The sequence below is a fragment of the Ornithorhynchus anatinus genome, chromosome 16 (genome assembly GCF_004115215.2).
Source record: "Ornithorhynchus anatinus isolate Pmale09 chromosome 16, mOrnAna1.pri.v4, whole genome shotgun sequence".
Lineage (NCBI taxonomy): Eukaryota > Metazoa > Chordata > Mammalia > Monotremata > Ornithorhynchidae > Ornithorhynchus > Ornithorhynchus anatinus.
In genome coordinates this window covers 30,973,242-30,986,120 of record NC_041743.1, presented here as the reverse complement: position 1 = coordinate 30,986,120, position 12,879 = coordinate 30,973,242, and positions in this window count along the sequence as shown.

The following is a 12,879-nucleotide window of genomic DNA, read 5'->3' as shown; positions in this document are numbered from 1 at the left end:
TTTCTCCTCTTTTTCACATCATTTGGGCTTTGGAGAGAACCAACGGGTGTTTTAGGCATGGAGTTGGGGCACCTGCACCACAGGGGTTGGGGAATATATTTAGACTGGTGCTAGTGGGGCTGTGTTAATCGCTGTGTGCTCTGGTAGGTCCTGGGACAAAACATTGGCACAGGGGGAAGACCTGGAAATGCAAAATTGGTAAACAGAAGCCAGGGAACAGGATGTAGCCCCAGAGCGAGAACACCCACATGCAGAACTTGCTGTTTTAGCTATTTTGCATGCTGATACACCAGGTGGAGGGTGATTGGAGTCATCCCCAGAAAATAGCAACTAGTTCTCTGAATAGAACTCTATTATTCTAGTATTCAGAAATTCTATTGTGCTCTAGAATGCTCATAAAAATTCAATTATTGCTTAGTTTATTCTTTTCCTCCCACCTTGAATCACTCTCACTACCTGAGGCCTGTGAAATTCACCCTTGTGATAAATGGGTAGTATGGAGGTACAATAATTGATTGTGAACCAGGAGGACCTGTGTATATTAGAATAATTCATATTTTAATTCACAAACTTCCCCTAATATAAGAAAATGAATGTGCACACTCGTACACACACCCCCACACCCACACACCTCTCTCCCTCCCCACCACCTTCCTCTTATCTTGGTTTAAAGTAAATGAGTATCTACTTGCTCAGCAGAATCCTGGCTGGGGGTCTCCAGATGTTGCCAGGGAGAGTGTCACCTTTCCGGAGCAACTAAGAAGTAAATCACTTAACCCCTCTGTATCTGCTTCCTCACTTGTAAAACGCCTGCCACCTCCTCCCACCTCTCCATTCGGAGGGATAGTGAGAGCTCCCAAAACTGAGGAGATGGGCATTCCCAATTTGGGATCGGTGAACCCACAAAAACCTGGGGATGCCTTATCTTGTATGCACCCAGCGCTTAGCACAGTAGTGGGCCCAGAGTAAGTGCTTAATAAATTTCATCATTAGGAAGGAGACTTTGAGTTACTGTGAGTAAAAGTCCAGGATGGCCGACTTCAGAAACTGAGATTGTCAGTGGGTCTGTTTTTAAATAGGTCACCCTATTCAAACTGAATTACTGTTGAACGTTACAGCTGGTTTCTCTTTTAACCTAACGTGGTTTATGAGATGGCTCCACATTTGCAGCACTTCAAGGCTTTCAGAGGAAATATTGTAGCATAAGGGAACCACGCTAGGTAGTGGGTGTGGAACAAAGCCACCCCCCCGGAAAACTAGCTGCCAGCAGAGATTCTGCTCATCTGGTTGGTCCCCTCCCCTCCCCTCACAGGCCACGCCACCCTCTTCCTGTTCCTGTGGGGAGATTCCCCCTTTGCAATCCTCCTCTCTTTCCCCTTCTCTGCCTCCTACCTTCCTCATCCACCAGCCCTCCCCAACTCGATGGTTAGGTGGCCAGAGCTCCTCCTTTCCCCTTCATGCTGGCCCCATCGTACATGTACCCATCTGAGAAGGGGCAAATGAGTGATAGAGAACAGATGGCGGGACAGAGCCGCCAACAGTAGGGTCAGGGGTAATGTAATTGTGTCACTGGCCCCCTGGGGTGGGGCCATAGAGCAAGAGTCATGCCACCACACCTCGGCAGAAACCCTTTCTTATCCCTACAGAGCCCTACTTGAAGTTTTTCCTGAGTGAAAGCGAAACTATAGTCTACCCTCCCAAGCACTTAGTACAGTGCTCTGCACACAGTAAGTTGATCAGTAAATTGAAGTGATTAATTGATTGATTGAATGAAAACAGGGTCACTCTAGAGCTGAGCCCATGGTCCTAAGGTTTGTCTATTTTATCTCATGCCATTCTTCAGGCATAGATCAATGTGGGTCAGTTATATAGGGAGGAAGGGAGGTGGGGGGAGGGAGGAAAGAAAGAAGTAAGGGAGGAAAGGAGGGGGAAAGAAGAAGAGAGGAAGGGAAAGTTAGAAAGAAGGGAGGGAGAGAGAAAGCGAGGAGGTAGTAAAGGTGAAGGGAAAAGGGGGGAGGGAGAGTAGGAAGGAAAAGAGGGAGGAAGGGAGGAAAGAAAGAGAGGAAGGGAAGGAATGGAGGGAGGGAGAGAGAAAGGGAGAAGGGGGAGGGAGGGAAAAGACTTTGACAAGGCTAGAGAAGAAAAGAAAGGAAGGAATTGTCACATAGAGAGTTTTTAGAACACCTCCCCCAGGTCATCCCTGACACTCCAACCTAAAACGCCTTATCTTTCCCCCAGATCTTGTGATCCTGCCATAAATAGTCTGGGTAAAAGATTAAAGTCAAATTAGAATATGAGGTCAAATTAAATTCACTTTCACTGTCCTGTGTACAGGCTGAATTATCATGGCTCTGGGTTTATTCCAATCCTTAAACTAGACTTGGGGTGATGGTGGTATATGCTGAATCTGTTCCACTCCCCAGCAAGTATTTTTGGAGCCATCGCAGGATTAGAAGAACAGCAGTAGGTATTTGGAGGCCATGTTAGACACCAGGCATGGTCTCTCCCTTCAAGGAGCTTGAAGCCTTTACAAGGGAGACAAGTTAGGCAAACATGCAGCAGCATAAAGGGCTATGCTCAGGTGGCCACATTGGACAATTCTTTAAAAAACAGATGCTTGGGATTTTTCCAAAAGACCACAACCTTCTTAACAACCCTGGAAATACCCCAATCTGGGATCCCACTTCCTCTTTATGGCAACCGCCTCTCGCAAACCCTGACAAAGAACCATAACGAGCTGTCATGGAACAGAAGCCAAGGTGGCATCCCCTGTCCAGGAACCTTAGCCGGGAATAAGGGGGTCTGCCATCTTTTGTCCTAAAAGTCACCTCCATTCACTTTTGATTACACCTGGGCCAAACCCAGGTTTACTCTCCCTCTGAGGGTGTTTTGGTGGGCTGCACCATCAAAAGAGAACACTAGAATTGTGCACCTACCTCATCCTTTCCATCAGCTAATCTATAAAAGAGATTTCAGCATTTTTCCCTGGGAGTAAAGGCTTTAAATTTTAATAAGCTGTAGGGCACTTTCACCGGATGGTATAAGCTGATGCAAAGTTTAAGTGGGGTTAAGAAGGTGGGAGCCTCTTTGGAATGAGGAAAGCTTAAATGATTTGAATTATTTACCTCTTTCAGAAACATCATTTTCAAAGAGTATTACCTCAATGCTTTCAAAATTCAAAGTGCCAAAGAGAAAAGAGGATAAGAGAGCCCTAAGAGTGCAGCCTCAGAGAGTCAATATTTACTGAGCACCCCAGGGTGCCTAGCACACATTTAATGTTTAAAAAGTGAGCATTTTCCCTGCCTACAAGGGGTTTATAATCTAATAAAGTAAATGAAACAAAAACGCAGTGGACATGAAGAATGTATTTCCTGGTGTGCCTAGGAGTCCTGACAGGAGATAGAAAAAAGGCATGATGAGGAAGGTAGACCTAATTTTTAAGCTTCCCACTACGTGGAGGAAAATTTGCTTTTCTAAGGCAGATCATCACTGTTGGCTTCTAAAAAGAAACAGCTTTCATTCAGTGTTTCAAGCTTTTCTTTTATTAACAATAATAATATAATTAGTATTATATTCATTAAGCCCTTACTATATATTAAGCACTGTTCTAAGTGCTGGGGAGATTTGTATCTACAAGTTAATCAGGTTAGACACAGTCCCTATCCCATATGGGGCTCACAGTCTAAGTAGGAAGGAGGTATTGAATCCTCATTTAGAGTTGAAGAAACTGATGCACAGAGAAGTTAAGGGACTTGTCCAAGGTCACACAGCAGATGAGTGTCACAGCTGGGATTAGAACCAGGTCATCTGAGACCCAGACCCACGCTTTTCCACTAGGCCATATGGCTCCTCAAAAACCTCCAATCGTTGCCCATCCATCTCTGCATCAGAGACTCCTTATCATAGGCTTAAGCACTCAATCCGCTCTCCCCATCCTACCTTACCTTGATGAATACTTACTACAACCCAGCCTGCACACTTGATTTCTCCAAGCCAATCTATTCATGTGCCTCAGTTGCATCTCCCTCTCTCTTCCCCACATTCTCCCTCTGGCCTGGAACTCTTTCCACCCTTCAAATCTGACAGACTACCAGTCTCCCGACCTTCAAAGCCCTCCTGAAATCACATTTCCTTCAAGAGGCCTTTCCTGACTAAGCCCTCACTTCCCCATTTAAGTCCTCCCTTCTGAGTCACCTATGCACTTGGGTCTGTACCCCTTTAGCATTTTGATATTCACTGCAGCCCCATAGTACTTATATTCCTATTCTTCTACTCTACCATTCCTCTTATCTGTGACTAATTTTAATGTCTGACTCTCTCTCTAAATTGTACAACCCTTGTGGGCTAGTATCATATCTACTAATGCTATTGTATTATACTCTCCCAAGTGCTTAGTAATAATAATTATGGTATTTGTTACACACTTACTATGTGCTGGGCACCTGTACAGAGCACTGGGGTGGATACAAGCAAATCGGGTTGGATATAGTCCCTGTCCCACGTGGGGCTCACAATCTCAATCCCCATTTTACAGATGAGGGAACTGAGGCACAGAGAAGTGAAGTGACTTGCCCAAGGTCATACAGCAGACAAGCGGTGGGTTCTCTGCACCTGACAAGTGTCCATCAATCAATTGATTGACCTTACAAATAAGTGGAAGAGATAAACACTAAAATAAGTTGCAGAGAGGAGGAAGATGGAAAGGGGGAACCTAAATTGAGACATGTACTAGAGAGACAGAGTGACCTAGCATATTTATCTGTGAACGTCTATTTATATAATGCATTCACTTTGCTGATTGTGATGCCTTAAATGGTGAAGTGTGTGTGTGTGTGTGTGTGTGTGTGTGTGTGTATTCACCTCTGGCATTTTAGAGAGGAAAGGGTGGGGAAACTGAACAGGCTGTGGTCTTTAACCATTTCATTTCATTCAGAATTTCCTAGCTCAGTCTTATGTTAGTTTAGCAGCCCAAATGCCTGTAGAAACCAGTCAACTTTATACAAAGGGGGAAGACAGTCTTGAAGATAGGGTATAATCAGGGTGGCAGTGACTTTAGACAAAGTATGTCAGCAGAATCAATCATTCAATCATTTTTATTGAGTGCTTTTTTTTCATTCAATTCATTCAATCGTATCTATTGAGCACTTACTGTGTGCAGAGCACCGTACTAAGCACTTGGGAGTGTACAATATAAAGGGTTGACAGATATGTTCCCTGCTCATAGCAGAATTCGCCCTAGGCCTGGAAGGTTTCAAAATGTGTGTGAGGATTTATTCTGAGCCTTAAAGTGGTTAACGTTGGGGACTAAGGGGGTAGTGCAAACTCAACAATATTGCCCCGCCATGAGCTCCAGCTAAGAAATCAAGAGGTTCATTCTGTTTCTGCTATTGATTTCCCAAGTGATCCAAGACTGGGTATTTCAGCACCAGCCCATTTTCCCCTCTGCAAAATTGGGGGAAATAAGGCCTGAAGGCTCTGTGGTAAGATAGGTCAATCGTAGATGTTCAGTGCTGTTAGTTTGTTGAAAAAAGGGATTGGGAAATGTAGAGGAAAGAATGTAGGAAAGGATCGCAGGAATAAGGCCAGAATGGTTGACAAACGTTTACAAGGAAGCAGGCTCGCTAATGATTCATATCACCCTCCTAAGCCATGAAACAACACAATGGAATGGAAAAAATGTCTGCTTTTGGCATACTTTCGAAGGCGGGATACAAACTCACGTTCCGAGAGTGAATTATTCAGCCCCAAATTCCGACAGCGATGAACTTCAAATGAGGCATAGGTGCTGTTCTAGGTGATGTCACCCAAACTCCAGAGTTAGCCAAATTCTGCAGTGTGCTTCTCTTCATCTGCTGGGATGGCGTAAGCTACATTTCGTTTCCAGCTCTCGTGGTTCTTTTCCAATCTACGCGTGGTTTCCTAGATTAGAGGAGAGTGGGGTTTAACTCTAGCCCACCTCTCGCCTCGCCTTATCCTATCCCATGGTGTATTTAAGATCGCTGAAGCATCACCTTTGTACCACTCTACTACCAACGTTCTAGCTGGCTAGCACTGCTGCATTATGAGATAAGGAAAATCTCCCAATAGCTCTCTAAGTGGCCCTGGACTACCTTGCTCTTGACTCCTAGTTCAGATAGTGACCCCTTTCTAAGCTGCCCACACTGCAAGTGAAGAGTTCTGCTCACTATTCTGATGGAACATTAGCTATGACAGATTCTCTTCACTTTTGTTTTTATGATTTACCTTCAGCTCATATGGCAATTTATGTATCTTTGACTGTGGGACTGACTCGAGGGTCTTTTAAATCCCTTTTCTTCCCCCTAGGATCAGAATAGCAAAACTGAATTGTTTTATTTCAAAAATCTGGTATTTTGGTCTTCGCTAAGACAACTGGGAACAGTACTCACCCAGACTTTATGCCGGCGGCACAAATGCCTGGTGAGACTAGTCTCCCTACAATGAGTGATAGGAATTTTAGGATGTGGGGGGAGAAGGGGAAGGGGGAGAGCCACCTCAAATTACTGACAGAACAGCCTTCATCATCCCTGATCGTCACTTGGGATGATGTAATGAAACCACCACAGTGTTTCATTCTTATTACACTTAGAAGATTGGATGGTTTGCCTTTTTGTTTTGTTTTGGGTACCTTTTGGCCTGGAGTCACTCCCAACTGGCTCCTTTCTTTCCTCCAGCCAAGCCCTGTGGGTTTTCAGAGTTGATCTGACATGCATATGAATAGAGAAGGAGTTTGAAAAGTGAGGAAGGGAAGCTCCTCTCTGCTGGAGAGGTGAGGATAGGGGGAGAAGATGTGAAATCAAAGACTAGAGGTGTTGAACAACAGGGATGGGGGCTGAGAGGCAGGAGGTAGGAATGGATGAGACAAAGAGAAGGAGAAAATGAGCAAATCCCAAATTCAATCAGGAGCCTGCAAGGCTAGGCTCCGCTGGCTGAATCGGGGAAGATAAAGCAAGAGAATCTCCTCAGAGCTCAGTTAATCCCTTTGGTCGACCCTCCCCTGGCCTCCTAGAAAGGAAGCTATCAGGGCAGCCCTCCCTGCTTTCTGGAACAGCTCTCCTAAACAATTTGATAATTTCACCATACCTGTCCCTTTCATCTTCTAAAGCTCAATTTAAAGGTTAGACCTCTTCCAGGAAGCCTTCCAAATCTGTGCAATCGATCAATCAACCGTATTTTTTGAGCACTTAACTGTGCACAGAACTCTATACTAAGTACTTGGAAGAGTGAAATGCAATAGAGTTGGTAGACATGATCCCTGCCCACAAAGAGTTTACAATATAGAGGAGAAACTCAGAGAAGCAGCATGGCCTAGTAGACCGAGCATCGGTCTGAAAGTCAGAGGAACTGGATTCATTCATTCATTCATTCAATCGTATTTATTGAGCACTTAATCTAAACCAGGCTCCACCACTTGTCAGCTCTGTGACCTTGGGCAAGTCATTTAGCTTCTCTGTGCCTGTTACCTCATCTGTAAAATGAGGATTAAGACTGTGAGCCCCATGTGGGAAGAGACTGTGTTCAACCTGACCAGATTGTATCTACCCCAGCGCTTAGTACAGTGCATAGGAAGTGCTTAATGAAAACCTTAAAAAACAGTCTAAAGAAGCTGGTCAATCCCCAAGATAATTGTGAATCTTCTGAACGAGAATCATTCTTTTTTTCCTTTTCCCTGCATGTGACTGAAAAGTCCTTTTTGAGCCCTCCAAAATCCACTGCAACTTGAGCAGACATTTCCACGGAGAAAGAGTGGTTCACTGGTCTCAATTTGTTGCCTTTTCTGACTCTTTTCTATCACCCTTAGCAAGAAGGAGATCATGTGTGACCTTTGAGAGGGTGGGTGGGCGTAGGCAACTTCCTCAAGAGCTTTGGAGAGGAATGGTAGGAGGGAGATGGGGTGATAACTGCAGGGAGCCGTGGGATCAAGGGAGTGGTTTTTTTTAGGATAGGGGAGACATGAGGATGTTTGAAAACTGTAGGGAAGAAGCCACTGGAGAACAAACAGTTGAAGGTGGTGGTCAGGGAGGGAAGAAGGAAAGGAGCAAGTGCTTTGATAAGGTGTGTAGGGATGGGGTTGGATGCGCAGGTGGAGGGGGTGGATTTTGAGAGAAGCAGGAGATCTCTTGAGATACTGCTGGGAAAGATGGGAGAGTTGAAGAAGGGGAAGGAATGGGGAGGGATTGGAAAGGAGCAGGGGAGATTTTAAGGTGACCATAGCTGATAGTTTCAGTGTTCTCAATTAAGTAGGTAACCAGGCACAAGAGATAGAGGGCAAGGGGGACAGGAGGCTTGAGGAGGGAATTAAACATCTGCAACAACTGGTGAGGACAATAGGCATGAGTGTCAATAAGGATGGTACTACATTATTCCTTTGTGTAGTGATGCCTGGCCATGATATTCCAAGATACTGTATTTCCCAGTTTCTAAAATTAGTTTTGAAGACAACTTTAATACATGTTCTCAAACTTCCTCTTCGGCGACCTTTTTTAATGGTATTTCTTCATCACTTACTCTGTGTCAAGCACTGTTCTAAGTGCTAGGGTAGAGACAAGTTAATCAGGTAGGACATGGAACTCACAGGCCACATGGGCTGATAATCTAAGTATCTAATCTAAAACAATCTAAGAGGGAAGAAGTATTTAATCTCCATTTTACAGTTGGGGAAACTGAGGCATAGAAAAGTTAAATGACTTGCCCAAGGTCCCAGAACAGGCAAGTGGCAGAAATGGGATTGAAACCCAGGTCCTCTGGCTCCCAAACCTGTGCTTTTCCCAGTAGTTCATGCTGCTTCTCAGGCTTTGTTGGGACTAAAATGCTTACTTTAGAATCAGACATTCCTAGAGAGGCCAGGAGCCTAACTTCCTGAGCCTCTGTAATGGTGAGCTACCCAAATACTGCTTCCTCCAACTGGTGCCTGTTCTCCCCACCTTCTTTGGTTGTGAGCCCCTTGTGGGCCAGGGACCTTGTTCATTGATTTTCTTGAAGTTATCTTATTGATTAATTGATTGACTGACTTAAAAGTGTTTTGCACAATGTAAGCCCGTAATAAATAGTAGCAGCGATAACAATGATTTGTCCATTCCAACGAAGCCAATATTTAAAAATAATTCTCAAAACTTTTAGCACTCGCCTATGAGAGGCTGCTCACATTTCTGCGTGTGTCATCCCCCCAGCCCACCATTTGTCATTTTCAAGGCCCTTAAGATGTTCTCTAACTGCTGTCCCTACCTCAGCTCCATTCAGCAATAAGGAGCTCAGAGTTAGTTTTTCAGATCGAATGTCTCAGCCTTTAGCTGTCTATATCTTTAGGTGGCCACAGTGTGCACTTTCACATTTGGCAAAACATTGAATTTCTCTGTCAGTGTTGGTGTTCCGTGAGAGGTGGTTTCCTACGTAGGAGAAATAGTCCACATCCTCCTGTTCAAACCATAAATCTGGATTGGTGAAAGTAGATGAGTTTTTACCAGGAGATATCTGATGAAATATCTCAGTCTTTTGGACTTGATAAGGGCATCAACAGTTGCTGGAAAATCTGTTGTTGAGTGAGTACAGGCTACAGAATCATCGGCATATTCAAGTTCAGTGACTGAAAATGAGGAGGTCATAGTTTTAATTAAAAAACAGTTAAATCTGTGTGGAATTTGTGACCTAGTATTTCCTCATACACAGAAAAAGGGGATTCAGTCCCTGTTCTCTCCTCATAGGGAACAGGGACTGTTTCCAGCTTGATAAACTTGTCCCTACCCCAGTGGTTAGAACAGCGCTTGACACACAGTAAGCAATTAACAAATGCCCCCCAAAATAGTGTTAAGCACCTGAGACTGGGACCTTGGTTCTATTCCTGTCTCTGACCCTTCCATTAACGGTATTTACTCAGCATTTACTATGTGCAGAGCACCATACTAAGTTCTTGGAAGAGAAGCAGTTTGGTTAGAAGCAGTGTGGTCTAGTGGATGAAGCACAGGCCTGGGAGTCAGAAAAGGACCTGGGTTCTAATTCCAGCTCTGCCGCTTGCTGTGTGACCTTAGGCAAGTCGCTGAACTTCTCTGTGCCTACGTCATCTATAAAATGGGAATAAAGACTGTGAGCCCCGGGTGGGATATGGATTGTGTTCAACCCAATTCGCTTGTATCCACCCCGGCATTTAGTACAGTGTCTGGCACACAGCGGGTGTTTACCAAATACCACAATTTTTAATTATTATCACCGTCACTATTAAACAGTTGGCAGTCACATTCCCAGACCAAAACAGTGTGAACATGAGCAAGTCACTTAACTTCTCTGTGTGTCACTTTTCACATCTGTCAAATAGGAATAAAAGACCTGTTCTCCGACCCTCCACTAGACTGTGAGCCTGCCATCTACCCCAGCCCTTTGTACGAGGCTCCTCTAGAGAAAATGTTTAGTAAATATCATTGTTATCAAATCAGCTGTTCATTTAACTCTACTGGGTGGGAGTTTATTAATAAGTCAGATATAACAAAGTAGAAATATTCAAAAAAAAGAGTTGGTTCATTCAATCGTATTTATTAAGCATTTATTATGTGCACAGCGATAACCCAGCCTTATGTGAGATAACCCAGCCTTATGGAACTACTGGGTTGCACATCGAAGAAAGCTGATTTAAACTGCACCACAGGGGTTAATAATAATGTTGGTATTTAAGCGCTTACTATGTGCAGAACACCATTCTAAGCGCTGGGGTAGACACAGGGGAATCAAGTTGTCCCACGTGGGGCTCACAGTCTTAATCCCCATTTTATAGATGAGGTAACTGAGGCACAGAGAAGTGAAGTGACTTGCCCACATTCACACAGCTGACAAGTGGCGGAGCCAGGATTCAAACCCATGACCTCTGACTCCAGTTGGGGAATGTATTTAGACTGGTTCGAGTGGGGCTGTTTAAATCCATGATCAGAAAACCCACTCATTCAATCGTATTTATTGAGCACTTACTATATGCAGAGCCCTGTCCTAAGCACTTGAACGACCCCTTAATGGTGGAACTTTGCACAGCAGACATCATATTTTTTAATGAGAAGCAGTGTGGTTCAGAGGAAAAGCAGGGACTTGGGAGTCAGAGGTCATGGGTTTGACTCCCGGCTCTGCCACTTCTCAGCTGTGTGATTTTGGGCAAGTCACTTAACTTCTCTGTGCCTCAGTTCCCTCATCTGTAAAATGGGGATGAAGACTGTGAGCCTCACGTGGGACAACCTGATTATCCTGTATCTACCCCAGCACTTAGAACAGTGCTCTGCACATAGTAAGCGCTTAATACCATCATCCTGATTATTATTATTATTATTAAATCCTTCATGAGGTCTCCTGGTTGAGGATGCTCCGGCTGGATTTGTTAACTCACTGAAGAATAGAGAGGGGCATATTGTATGAACTAAGCACGCTACCCTACACTCGGTCCCAGTGTGGTGGGATGGGTCAGTATTCATCAGCCTCTTTGGGATCCCCTGGGATTATGAAATCCTCCAGGCTAGGAATTCTGCCTCCTCCCTAACGAGGATAACAACTGAGGTGGAAAGGCGAGTCTGTCGCTGAGGAAGGGCTGGGTGGCAAGCAGATAATAATAATAATGATGGCATTTAAGTGCCTACTATGTGCAAAGCACTGTTTTAAGCGCTGGGGAGGATAGAAGGTGATCAGGTTGTCCCACGTGGGGCTCACAGTCTTAATGCCCATTTGACAGATGAGGTAACTGAGGCCCAGAGAACGAGGATGACGATCGAGGTGGAAAGGTGAGTCTGTTGCTGAGGAAAGGCCGGGTGGCAAGCAGATAACAATAATAGTGATGGCATTTGTTAAGTGCTTACTACGTGCAAAGCACTGTTCTAAGCGCTGGGGAGGGTACAAGGTGATCAGGTTGTCCCACGTGGGGCTCACAATCTTAATGCCCATTTTCCAGATGAGATCACGAGGCCCACAGAAGTGAAGCACCTTGGCCGAAGTCACCCAGCTGACAAGGGGCAGAGCCGGGATTAGAAGGCATGACCACTGACTCTCAGGCCCAGCCTCTTTCCCCTGAGTCCCGCCGCTTCTCCATGGTGTCGGGGGTGATAAGAATAACAATAATAATAATAATAATGTTGTTATTTGTTAAGTGCTTACTACGTGCAGAACACTGTTCTAAGCGCTCGGGTAGATACAGGGTCATCAGGTTGTCCCACGTGAGGCTCACAGTTAATCCCCATTTTACAGATGAGGTAACTGAGGCCCAGAGAAGTGAAGAGACTGGCCCACAGTCACCCAGCTGACAAGTGGCAGACCCGGCAGTCGAACTCATGACCAAGAGAAGTTGGTCATGAGAAGCAGCGTGGCTCCGTGGAAAGAGCCCGGGCTTGGGAGTCAGAGGTCGTGGGTTCGAATCCCGACTCTGCCACTTGGCAGCTGGGTGACTGTGGGCCAGCCACTTCACTTCTCTGTGCTTCAGTTCCCTCACCTGTAAAATGGGGATGAAGACTGTGAGCCTCGTGTGGGTCAACCTGATGACCCTGTATCAACCCCAGCGCTTAGAAAAGCGCTCTGCACAAAGGAAGCGCTTAACCAATACCAATATTATTATCACTATGACCTCTGACTCCGAAGGCCGGTCTGTTTGGGGTGACGTGGGGCGTCGGGGTCGCTCGGCGTCCGGTCCTTCCCCCTTCGGCCCACGTTAGAGCAGGCTGCGGCCCCTGCGGGCGTCACGGGCCGGGGCGGGGGCGGCTCGACCGGGCCCTGCCCTCCCTCGCCGACCGTAATCGACGCCCCCGACGGGCCGCAGCCTTTCTTTTCCACCCTCTGAAACGACCGGGCGGGCATGATGCGGCGGTGAGTGTCGGCGCTGACGGGCAGGAGGATTTTTGCAAGCTT